This window comes from Mandrillus leucophaeus, unplaced genomic scaffold (genome assembly GCF_000951045.1).
Source record: "Mandrillus leucophaeus isolate KB7577 unplaced genomic scaffold, Mleu.le_1.0 Scaffold70, whole genome shotgun sequence".
Lineage (NCBI taxonomy): Eukaryota > Metazoa > Chordata > Mammalia > Primates > Cercopithecidae > Mandrillus > Mandrillus leucophaeus.
In genome coordinates, this window is record NW_012107586.1 from 2,517,651 (window position 1) to 2,530,998 (window position 13,348).

The window sequence follows — 13,348 nt, forward strand, 5'->3', positions numbered from 1 at the left end:
GATTGTGGCCAGATACGTTCACACCCCTAGGTGGGGAAGGACTGCAGCCTGGACATCAGCTGTGTCCTCAGAGGCTCTTAAAGTTTCCCATCCAAGTACTTTCCTTGATGACAGATGTACCTGCCAGATCTCTGAGTAGTTGCAACCACACACCCTGGACTCGAACAGGCCCCTCTTTGAGAAAGATAATGGCACAGCCCTGAGATAAGGAGGGGAAGAGAGGTCCCCTGCAATACATCCACTGAATTTCCCAAAAGATTCCTTGCTATGCCCATCCTTCCTGAATCCAAGACCAAAGCCTTTGTCCAAATCCTGGATATCGCACAACTGCACCCCATGACCTCCTCCTCGTTTGTCTCCCTGACTTTACAGACCTGAAGCCTTTCCCTGAATCTACCCTACCCAGTGACATCATACCCATTGTTCCAGGAAGGGCTCACATCCACCTCACCCCTTCCCTGAGGTTCTCTGTCCACCCTAGTCACTTCAATCACCAATCTGACACTTGCCAGGCCCTCTTGTATTGTTTGCACAGTCAATTCTCCTTGGATTTGCACCTGCTGCCTTTTCTGAACCACTTTATATGCTCTTTAAAAATTGTCACTCCATGTCTTGCACCTTTCCCATTACCTAACACGGTCCCACATCTGTTCGATTGTTTGACTGATGATCCATGCCCTTGCAACCCCTTAGCCATCAGCAACTCCTCAGTTAGTTTTCTCTATCTGAAGCACTGACAACCAAACCTGAATGAGTGTCAAAAATCACCTGGAGAACTTTTATAAATTAAAGATTCCTGGGCCTCACCCCAAACCCACACAATCAGACCCTCCAAGGATGGGACTTTGGAATCCAAATATTTTAAAAGGTGCTCAGGTGATTTTAATGAGCTGCTGGTTTGGGGGATCACTACTCTAAGAGATATAGAAGCATTTTCTTGTGCTTTTGAACTACACCCACCTCCAATGAAACTGAGTCAACTCATCCAAGACCATGTTTAAAACCCATCCTCCGGCCAGGCGCAGTGGCTCAAGCCTGTAATCCCAGCACTTTGGGAGGCCGAGGCGGGCAGATCACGAGGTCAGGAGATCAAGACCATCCTGGCTAACATGATGAAACCCCGTCTCTACTAAAAAATACAAAAAAAAAAAAAAAAATTAGCCGGGCGTGGTGGTGGGTGCCTGTAACCCCAGCTACTCGTTGGGGGGCGGGGGGGTGGGGGAGGCTGAGGCAGGAGAATGGCGTGAACTCAGGAGGTGGAGCTTGCAGGGCACCATGATCGCGCCACTGCACTCCAAGCTGGGCGACAGAGCAAGACTCCGTCTAAAAAAAAAAAAAAAATACCATCTCCCACTCTTATCAGGCCAGCCTTCTTGTGGAACCCCACTCAGTCCTCCTGTCCCATGCCTTTCTCTAGACTTCACTGTCCGCCACACAACCTCTTTGTATTCCTCCTTCCTACTACCTCTCTTCCTCCCATGAATGTAAACAACCCTCCCCTCCTTAGCATCCCAGCTCCAGCCCCCTCCTGAGTGGACCCACATGTTGGCACTGTCTCTGCCTGAGTCTTTCCAACCAGCACGCTTTGCCAACAATGACTTGGGTTGAACTAAAGAAAATTTCTTAGCATTTATGCTGACTATTTAAGGAGAATTTGTTGATGTACTCTTTCCAAGATAAACAGTTAAGAATATGGTTGATTACTAGAATATGCCCAAAATTCTACTAGTGGTCTGCATTTTATCTTGCAACAAGTTCTCAAAGGGGGAAAAAATTCTTCATTTAAAGAACTTTAGTACCTTTGAGAGCATGAGAAGAGTTTCCAAAAAATGAGATCTTCCTGAATGAGGTCTCCAGTTCAAAGAGCCAGCAGCCTTTATCTTTGCCTGCTCATGACAGGTTTGGTGTGCACTGAATTCTAGAATACCAAGGTTGGAAGGAACCTTCAATATCATTTTCTCCAGGAGCTGACAGATTCACAAAAAGTTCTTAGGACACAAACCAAGTGTCTGGAACATTCTTAAAATTTCTTTTGTTGTTTTGTACCACTGTACTCAAAGGCCATACTCCCTGGCTTATCCACCAGGATATGAAAACAATGCCTTTCTAAGACTATGTTAACCCTTGACGTACTTGTGCCAGCAATTTGAGAAATTCAATCAAGAATTATTGATTCTCTACAGTAAACTGATGTCTTGGACCTGACAATTATTTGTTGTGGGCAGGGTGGGTGGGTGGGTGTGTCCCATGCATTATAGACGGTTTAGTAGTATCTCTGAACTCTGCCTCCCAAATGTCATTAACAACACCACCACTCCTAGGGGGACAAACTAATCCCCAATGAGAATCACTGCCCTATAGTGTGCTATACAGCCCCCATCCTCCAGGAGTTCTCAGTACAGATAGGACATCGACATCTGTGCCAATCCTCACCGAACCTTGTGATAAACTCTGTATCAGGCACATGCAGAGGAAGAAGGGAGCCCCCAATTCTGCCTTGGAGAGTCAGAAAAGGCTTCACAGAAAGGGCAGCTTTTGGAACAAGTCTTAGAAAGAAGAAGGCATTCCCGGGGAAGAGTATTCCAGGCAAAGGGAGCAGCTTGTACCAAAAGTGTAGAATAATGTGGTGCCTTCAACAAATGGAAAACTGATGAGAGTAACTGGAATTTAGAGCCCATAGTGAGAAGTGACAAAGCCAGAAAGAATTAACCAAATCATTCCTCTTGACCCTTATGCCCACTCCTCACTTGATTGAATCTGAATTCATTTCGGAGCATGAGTTATAGGTATAGGAAGTGCAGGTAGATGGGTGCTGCATCATATACTATCAACCTCAGTCTTAAAGTTTTCATTAATTGGACCCCTAAACTGAAGACATTTGAGCCAGTACATTGCAGATTAGAATGCTGACCATAAACAAGATCACCATGAGCACCTGTCTCATGAAAGCCAGCACCACTCAAACACCTTTCTAGGATTGTCAGTTCCCAGAAGAGGGTAGTGGAAGTCTGGTACAGGCAGCCATTGCTGTTGCCTCATACAAACGAGGAGACCTAAGGAGGCAGCATGGCCTAGGAGGAAAGACGGTAATGTACAAAAGAAGCCCCTGAACTGAGGGCCGGGACAACAGCTTTAGCCTGGCTTTTCTGCTAACTTTCTGAGTCACTGAAATTCCCCAGACCAGTTTCATCATTTGTAAATGGAAAGCATTACAATAATCCTCTACAAGGCCTTAGTGCAGCCACATCACCTTGCTGGTCCTCAGTTTCCCCAGATATTCAATGTGAGGACTGAACTATTCCAGGGGTTTGAAGTCTTTTTTAATCCCAGTGTCCTCCAGGAATGGCCTATAGGAAAGCTATGCCTTCCCTTCATGCCCTGGGATGATGGGTACCTACGCAATTTCGTTGTTCATTTCAGGGCATTCTTAGAATTCTCTGGAGCTCCAGGTTAAAACTCTTGGACTAGGCGGTTTCTAAGGTCTCTGCCAACTCTGGAATTCTATGAACATGATAGCTATGGCTCTTACCCAAAGAGCTTGCATCCAGGTGTGCCTGGTGGGGAGATTTAGAGAAGGAAGTTACTTGACAACAAAAGAATGAATCTACCCTGTCAGAAGGGATACAGTTCTTGCCAAAAAAGAGAAGCTCTCTGACATTAGCCATTGCTTCTGGCCTTCCCAAACATTCCAGCACTCCCATCAAGCAAACTACCTCTGCCTCCTTCATAGCTTCTTCTATCCAGCCTGCCAGCTGGTCTCTGTATCTCCTCACTCATCACCCATTCACTCCTGTGTCCCCCTGTACATGAACAGAATTACACTGAAATCACTACATCTCGGTATCTGTGCATTTTTTCATGTCTGACTTCTCCCCTTTTCTTTGCATAATCCCTAACAGTTCACTCAGACCCTGCCCAATTCAGACCCCTTGTCAATGTGGGGCTAGAGAGGATGACCTCTGGAAAACCCCAGCCAACTGACATTCATCTGATTCTATGTCACTGAGGAATCCAAAGGAAAGAAAATGTTTATTAAATTCAGTGAAGTCTAACAAGAAGGTGGGGACAAAGGGAGCATCTAAATTCCAGCACTCTCTCTTGGAGAGAGGGTGGAAAACCCAGGCCTTCCTGCTGGACATCATCAGATCCCAGCCTCTCCAGTGCCAGAAATCAGTGGAAATGTATATATTTTTTAATATACTCACATTGCAAATAAAAACAGTTTTACATCAATACAGGGGTTGGTTGAAATGTGTTCCAACTCTGCTAAGCAAGGAATGAATTGAAACGCCTATAATAATATCAAGCAAGGCAGTCCCTCTGCCAAACTTGGACAGAGGGGAATTTGCACTGCCAGAGAAAATCTGTTCTTCATCAGTGTTTCAATATTCGAGGAAGCCGGGGACATTTTTCTGTGACGGAAGCAATATGCCAGCAGCCAATACTATAATTTAATTCCCTCTATTTTTCCCCTCTCATTGGAAATAATTGTCACAAGAATTTGGTGGGCCATAAAGGCCTTGTATATAAGAAAGATTATACTGAAATGGAGGGAAGAGAAATGTGGAGAGGGATAAGGAAGAGAAAGAAATGTAAAGTGGGAAAAAAGGAAGGTGGGAGTTAAAAAGAGGCGGACGAAGAGAGGAATAGGGTGAGAGGAGCAATGGTGGAGAAACAGAAGGAGAAAGTTCAAGAAAAGCAGAAAAATAACAGTGGAAAGGAGAGAGAAAAATGAGAAGAATGTGAGAATGAGAAGGGTGAGGAGAATAAAAATCACAAACAGTGGAGGGAAAATGCAAAAGTCAGAGGTGAAAGAAATCTTAAAGAGTGGCGGGTCAGTCCTCCTCTTAAGTGTCAGGTAGGAGGCCAAAGGGTGAAGTTATTTGCCTGAGACCAGAAAGCATGCCCAAGGTCACTGAGCTCAGAACAGAGGACCAGGACCTCCTCACTGCTGTCTAACGCTCTTCACTCTTGAGCAGGTGGCAAGCAAAGCAAAGAGACAGGGGAATTAAGAAGAAAAAGATGAGAACTTGCATGTGTGTACACATGGATACATCACTTGGCTTCTTCAATCACCTGTATTGTGTAATCTAATCCAATCTAAAATCTAGCATAATCTAATAGTCAAAGTTGCTTGATTCTTAGACCCCATGAGTTTTTCATGAAACGTATCTAAGACCTGGAGAACACTATTTTCTCTGTCATCAAATTGTAAATGGTGGAATCAGGGAGCTGAAGAGAATATCAGGATGTCACTGGGCTAATGTCAGGCCACTAAGTGGACATCTAAGGCCCCCTCTGGGTGGGGAGGGGCTTCTGGCTTCCCAGGATCATAGGTTTACTGACAAGAGTCACTTCTGTGTGCCTAGAAATCCCAAACTCCAGGACCCCAGTTCTAGCTGTGGAAGTCATCTCCTTCAAGATGAGGGCCTTTTTGGCTTAGGCGTTAGTTACTAATTTTCAATCTATCATTTATTTAATAGTATCATACTAGTGTTCATTTATTTCTATAATGGTACCATGACTGTATAAGATGTCAAAATTAGGGAAATCTGGGTAAAGGATACGCAAGACCTTTCTGTACTATTTTAGCATCTCCTCAAAAAAACAAAAAAAACTTCACAGTGATCTCAAAGGCTAGATTTGAATTGAGAAATGTCTATCATTGCCCACATCCCCAGTCCCTGCTCCCGGCTAATGATTTACCTCTCTTTTTCCCCCTTCCTTAGTTCCTTACACACACACACGTGATTACCATGGGCTGTTCACCCAAGCTCTGTCCACAACCCCTAGACCCCACAAATAGCCTCTTCTTGGCCATCTCTGGGGTCTAGGGATCTGTACACTGGCAGTGTAGTCCACCCTGAGAGGACAGACCCAGGGAAGGCTCAGGGCCATTTGAGCAAGGATTTCAAGAAGTTGGATACCAGAAACATGGTCTAGAAGCTGGTGCAAATCATAGGCTCCAGGGAGGCAAATCCCTTAATGTTGCCCCCTGAGAAGGATGTGAGAAGAAAACAGCCAGTGTAGGGTCTTCTTAAGTGTGAGACCTAGGGCAGGGGTGGCGTTCGCCCAGGTCTAAGGCTAGGACTGTCTCTACCTTACTACCCACCTGCTGGCTAGCCCAGGCTCAGTGGCAGTGTAGGCAAGAAGAAAGGGAAAATCCATTCTGGTCATATAGTTACTCTTACGTAATTTGGACAGAATCTTAATGATGGTGTTTGCCATATCTTGCTGAAGGGTGTCTTAGTTCATTCTGTACTGCTATAACAGAATACCTAAAACTGGGTATTTAAAAAGAACAGAAATTTATTGGTTCATGGTTCTGAAAGCCAGGAAGTCCAAATGCATGGCACCAGCATCTGGTGGTGGCCTTCTTACTGTGTCATCTCAAGTGGAAGTCAGAAGAGCAAGAGAGAGTAAGAGTAACAAGGTGGCTGAACTAATTTTTTTATGAGCTGCCTGCTTCCATAATAATGGCATTAATTTATTCATGAGGGCAGAGCCCTCATGACCTAATCAACCTCTTGATGGTACCACCCCTCAACACTGTAGCACTGGGGATCAAGTTTCCAACACATCAACTTTAGAAGGAAATGTTCAAACCACAGCAAGGAGGAATCAATATTTTCTGTTCTACACTCTTAAAAGCCTCTTGGGTCATGATTCATTGACTTGGAATCACTGAAGCTAGCAAAGTGCTTGGCATGTAATTTATAATGAATAAGTGAAGGAACACTGAACAGCTATTTTCACTGTAATGATATAAGTATCTTCATCAAGATAAAGAGTAGATATGATTCTATAGAAGTACAAAGAATAGTAGGCACATAGCCTGGACTGGAGGGGTAAGGATGGTATTCTGAATCATCTTAAAGAATGGATTGGGATTAGTCATGAAGTGAAGAAGGGCATTCCAAGCAGAGGGAAGAATTGTCATGGCATATTGGAATAACTGTGGTAGAACAGAATGTAAGTGTCATGAAGGAAGCCAGTCACTGCACGTATCCCCAGAACCTTGCACAAGCAGGCATCAAGTAGATTGAATATATGTATTAGGTAAATGATGAATATATGTATTAGGTAAATGATGAATATATGTATTCTGTAAATGATGAATATATGTATTAGGTAAATGATGAACATATGTATTAGGTAAATGAGAGAATGTGGGTCATCTCTTTTCAAAACCATAGAAAGCTTAACAATATCCTAGTCTAGGTATTGGCAAACATTTTCTGCAAAGCGCTAGATAGTAAATATTTCAGCCTTTAAAGGCTATGTAGTGTCTGTCACAACTACTCAACTCTGTTGTGTCCCCTGAAAGCCACCATGGATGACAGGTAAATGGCATGAGTGAGTTCTAATAAAACTATATTTCTAAAAATGGGCAATGGGCCAGGAACCATAGCTTGCTGACCACGGCTCTAGTCCAACACCTAGAGCACAGCTGGTTGGTGGCAGCACTTAAACTAAATATTAATGTCCCAATATAAGTGTTTGGACAGAGAGTAGCATAGATGTTTCAAGACAAGAGAGATAACTGTAGGCCTCAGAAACCAGGAACATATTCACAGAGGAAACAGGATTCCAATTAGACCTAGAACCTCAGTGCAGTCCAAAAAATGAGAAGACAAGATGTTGAAAAAAGAACACTCACCTGGTAAGTTGCCTGTCTTCTCACCAATGTATTTAGGTTCTAGCTGTGCTTCCCTGAACCTGAGGTAGAGGGGGAGAGGGAACAAGGATAAAAGCAAAACCACATTCTAGGATAGCATGTCAGGCCAAAGAACAGACATGACACTGTGTCTCCTAAACGGGGATTTGGGGAGTTGAAAGGCATTAGTCTCTGGGCAAACAACACAGCTACACAGAAGCAGCCACTCTGGCAGATGGAAGAGCACAGCCTGATGTACTGCCCAAGAGGGGAACCAGTCCCTGGTCAGAATCTCCCTCTGCATTTCAACTCAGAGAGAATGCATAGTCTCTTAGGACCCCAGATGTGAAAAGCCATTGTAAGTTCATTCTGGCACAGTCATTTTACAAATTGAGAAACTAAGTTCTAGACAGAAGAAACATCTTTCCCAAGGTCACAAAGCCAGTGAGTGGCCAGGGTGGTTTTGACTCTTAAACCTGGCCTCCCAATTCTCTGTAGATCCTTCTCCGATATCCTGCTGAAGCTCCCCACCCCCACCCCCACCCCCACCCCAGTGCAAGCATTCTAGTTATCTTTTATGTATAGACATATAGGTGTCTAGGCTTTGGATGTAAAAATCTGTAAGACATTTCATCAGCATTGACTCTATCTCCTATTTGATCACAGTCCCTTGAGGTGATGGGTGGCTTACATGCTTTCTCTGGCTCTGTGAAGACAGGGTCTCTGCACTCACTGTGAGGAGGTAAGTCCTGCAGTTCTCAGACCTGCTCAGAGAACTCTGCCCTTCAGGAACCATCCCCAGGTTCACTCCATCCCTAAACACAGGAGACTAAACCCTTCTCAATTCCACATCAACTACCTGAACTCCTATTAATGCTCTGATTAGAATTATTTGTGTTCAAGAGTATCTGTCTTGCCCACTAAATTGAGAACTCCTCAAAGGCAAGAATCATGTCTCAGTTATCTCTGTACTTCTGGCCATGAGTCTGACACATAGATAGGTGGTATTAACTGAGGGTTAAGTGGTTATAGCCTCCAGAGGGCCAGGAGAGCATAACCAAGAGATTAAGAGATTGTGTCAACTGGAAAAAAGGGAATCCTGAGTTCAAATTCTGACTCACATGCTATTTAATCTCTCTGAGACTTAGCTTTCTCATCGGAGTCATTGTCAGAGTTAAATGAGACAATGCTGCTGGTATTGGTGGCAATGAGGGCTGGTTCCCTTCTTGGACAGCAAATCAGGCTGTGCTCTTCCATCTGTCAGAATGGCTGCTACTGTGCCCTTGTGTTGTTCACCCAGAGACTAAGGTGGTATTAACAGATGGTTAAATGGTTATAGTCTCCAGAGAGCCAGAAGAGCATAGCCAAGAGATTAGGAGATTGTGTCAACTGGGAAAAAAAAAAAAAAAAGGCAATCCTGAGTTCAAATTCTGACTCACATGCAGAAGGTACTTAATCTCTCAGAGACTTAGCTTCCTCACTAGAGTCATTGTCAGAATTAAATGAGACAATGCTGCTGAAGCCTTTGGCAGAACACCTGGCATTCAGTAAACACTCGATCAATGTGCTGGAAGGCCAAGGTCAGGCTGCCAGTATCATGGGTTGGGCTGTGGATGAGCTGGTTAATTCACACTGGGCTGTCTTACAGTTATCTTTATTTAGGTACCAGGAGAGCCTGAGCAGAAGATGGATGAGGTAAATCTACCCATGTGACCAGAAAAACTAGAAAATCAGGCCCCACCCAACTCCTGAAGGAAATAACCCAGGGTCGCCCAGTCCCAACAACCAGGCCAGCGGCCTCTCTAAACCAGGCCAGCGCAATGCTGCAGGCCCTCCAAGCCTCCTGCTGATTGATAGAGCCCCACACGCTTTCCAGAGAGCCGGCCCTCTATATTCTCCAGCAGAGGCCTTTATATCTCGGGTTGGCTGGTGACAATGGTGAGATACTTTGGGTAACTGACAAAGAAAAATAGACTTTTTCTTTAAGAAATCAACACATCAACACCTGTTAGTCAAAGCTAACTGAATTCCAGCAGCCTGTGAATGCCAAAAAAGGGGATAAAAAGGCATGAAGGATGGATCGTGGAAGGCAATGACAGAGACTGAGGTCTTGGAGCAGATGGCCATGTGTGGTCATGGAGTGAGTGGGAGGTAAAGGTAGCAGTTCACCTGGGGAGTCCAGTAACAAGGTCAAAGCAGAAGGTTGCGGCAGTTAAAAGTTGGACCAAATCTCTCCCAACTGCATTAAGATTACAAAAAGCAGAAGGAATAGGTAACTAAAGGATAAACTAAAATCAGATTCAAGCTCTCAAACAAAACAAGTGCAACAACAACAAAAAACCTTTTAAGAGAATAAAATCTAAGCAAATTAAATTTACATGCAAGAATTTAACTGGATAAAGCACACCTCTGAAATACAAAGTCAAAAAGCTAAATGTAACTAAGCATAGACCTTCAGGGTCTAGCTCTGTGGAAGTAAAGCAGTGGTGTGCTGGAAAAGTTGGTCTCACCCATCCTCTCCCCACCCAAAATGTCCTCCTGATTTGCAGTATTTGCTAATCTCCATGGTGTGAACATTCCCACCATAGCCAGTTTTAAGCCACAAACATGAATATCATTGAGCTCAGAGTTAGGAAGAAATTTAACATTCGGCTCTTGCAAAACCAGTATAAACTGCCCCCAGTATGCCAGTAGAAGTAAGCTGAATTTGGGAAGCATAAAGAGAAGCAAGAGCATAGTAGGTATGCAGCCCCCAAGGACTCAACAAGAAGCAAAGGAAGGAGTAATGAGATCAAAGACCTTTCAAGCTCTCCCCCAAAATAAACAGTCAAATCTAGGATCAGATCCAGACTCTGCTACCCACTGGCAACAAGACCTTGGAAAATTCCTTAATCTCCCTTAGCTTCAGTTTCCTCAAGCGTAAAATGAGGCAAATAACACTGAGGAAGGGATGTTGTCAGGATTGAGAGAGATCGTGACTATAAAGGATAGTGCTAGGCACTTGGGAGACGCTGAGCAATGATCACACATTCTATTCCAGCAATGCATCCCGTCCTCCTTCTTCTGGAGCCCACTAGAGCTTTGTAAATGTGCTAGTCTACTGTGACAATACGTTTCCTGGAACAAGTTCTCATTTCAAATATTCTGTCCCTTTGTGCCCATTCATTTCATAGAGTCTTGATTTGAGAGTTCATAAAATATGTTCAATTCAACATAATATAAAATATATTCAACAAGAAGACGACACATTTATATATGAATCTGTCTTTTTCTACAGGCTGTGAGCCTCTTGTAGGCAAGTATATGTGTTACTTTTTTGTCTTTATCCTCAGTTATTAGCCCATCATCCAACATACAGCAGGTTCTTAGTAGATAATAATTGAGGGAGAAAGGAGGGAGGGAGGGAGGGAGGGAGGGAAGGAAGGAAGGAAGGAAGGAAGAAAGGAAGGAAGGAACGAACGAACGAACGAACTAGTTTGTCTCTGTCACATGATACTAGTGAAAAGAGAAGACATTTTGCCATCAGCTAAACCTGGGTTTGAACCCTTGTTTTGTCTGATAATGGCCAAGTTAATAATACCTTGAATAAAATATCTATAAAATAAGATAATTTCTGACTCATAGCATTGCTGTGAAAATGACAGTTAAGAATGTTATGCATTCTATAGATTTTTTAAATTGCAATATAATTTACATAAAGTACACAAATCTTAAGTATGACTCTCAATAATTTTATATACAATTTTTGTAGCCAAATCAAAATACGGAATATTTCCATCAGCCCCACGAAGTTCCTAGGGAAGTTTTAAAACATGGCTGCAAAGTCTTTGACACTCCTTTCATTGAGAGGTGGGTACTATGTCCCCTCTCTCTGAATCTGAGCAGGATCGTGACTACCTTGACCAATAGAATACAGCAGGAGCGACACTGTGTGACTGCCAAGGCTAAACCAGTAAAGGCCATGCAGGTTCTACCTTATTCTCTGGGACACTCCCTCTTGGTATCCTGAATACCAAGTAAGAAACCTGATCATCCAAGGTTGCCATGTTGAAGAGGCCTCATGTAGGCACTCCAGTCAAGAGTCCCAGTTGAACCCAGCCTTCCAACCAGTCTACCAAGATGTCAGCCATAAGCGAAGCCATAGTGGACCCTCAAGACCAGTCTATCTATCAGTGACACATTAAAAAAAAAAAAAAAGAAGACGACTTACTTAATAATCCGTGCCTCAACTCCTGACTCACAAAATTGGGGGTAGAATGTGCTGGTTGTTGTTTTAGCCACTAAATTTTAGGGTAGTTTGTCGTATAACAATAGATAAATGGAACAGTTCATACTTTTCCTTTCTCAGTCAACAGTATCCCAACCCCTCCCCTGAAATTATCGTATTTCTAATGTTTACCACCATAGACTAATTTTGCCTGCTCTCAAACTTCATATAACAGAATCACCCAATATGAATTGTTGTGACTGCTGTCTTTCACACAATAGAGTGTTTTTGAGAGTCACTATGTTGTATCAGTAACTTTTTATTGCTGGATAGGATAGTATTCCATGTTATTAATATACTATAACTTATTTATCTGATCTCCTGTTGAGGGACATTTGGGATGTTTCCAGTTTGGAGCTTTTACTAATAAACCTGCTTTCCTGGAAGTCTTTTTTCTACATATATTTTCATGTCTCTTGGGTATATGTCTGGGAGTAAAATTGTTGCATCATAGACTAAGTATATTTGATATTAATTTGAAAATGTCAAACAGTTTTCCAAACTGGCTACAGTATTTTAGGCTCTGACAAGCAGCACATGAGAGTTCCAGACGCTCCACACCCCATCAACACTTCTTATTGTTAGTCATTTTAATTTTAGCCATTCTATTGTGTGTACAATAATATCTCTATTAGTTTAATTTTCATTTCCCTGAGAGTTAATAATATTGAGCATCTTATTGGCCACTTAGATATCTTTGTGAATTTCCTATTCAGTCTTAGACAGATTTTTTTTAAACTGAGTTTTAAAACCCAGTTGTTTGACTTGTTATAATTGAGTCATAAGAGTTATTTGTATATTCTTGATGCTAGTCCTTTGGCAAATATTTTCTCCCATACTGAAGCTTAGTTTTACTTTTCACTTTCTTAATTGTGTCTCACGATGAACAGAAACTAATTTGTGTTTAGTTTTTTATGAAATCCAACTTATCAATTTTTTGTAGTTAGTAACTTTGTGTTCTACCTAAGAATCCTTTGCCTACTCTGAGGTTTCAAGAGATTCTCCTATGTTTTCTATGAGTTTTCTTGTTTTAGCATCCACATTTAAGCTTATAATTTATTTCAAATTAATTTATATGTATAATGCGGAGTAGAAACCAAGAGTTTATTTTTTTATCCCCCTTACAGATATTCAGTTGCTCCAGTACCATTCATTGAAAAGAGCCTTCTTTTTCCATTGAACTGCATTGGTGTCTTTGTTGAAAATCAAGTGACCATGTATAGGTGGGTCTACATTCTACATCTTTCCAAAAGTGGCCTAGCTGTCCGGGTGCCTGAAATTTCATCATTAGAGACAACTGTTTTTATTATTTGTATGATTTTGGTCTTTAAAATCCCAAATATCTATCTACAATATAACAAATTAAGCCCTGTTCTCTATTTATACCTTTGGGTCTTAGAATTCATTGAGTCCCAGATAACAGA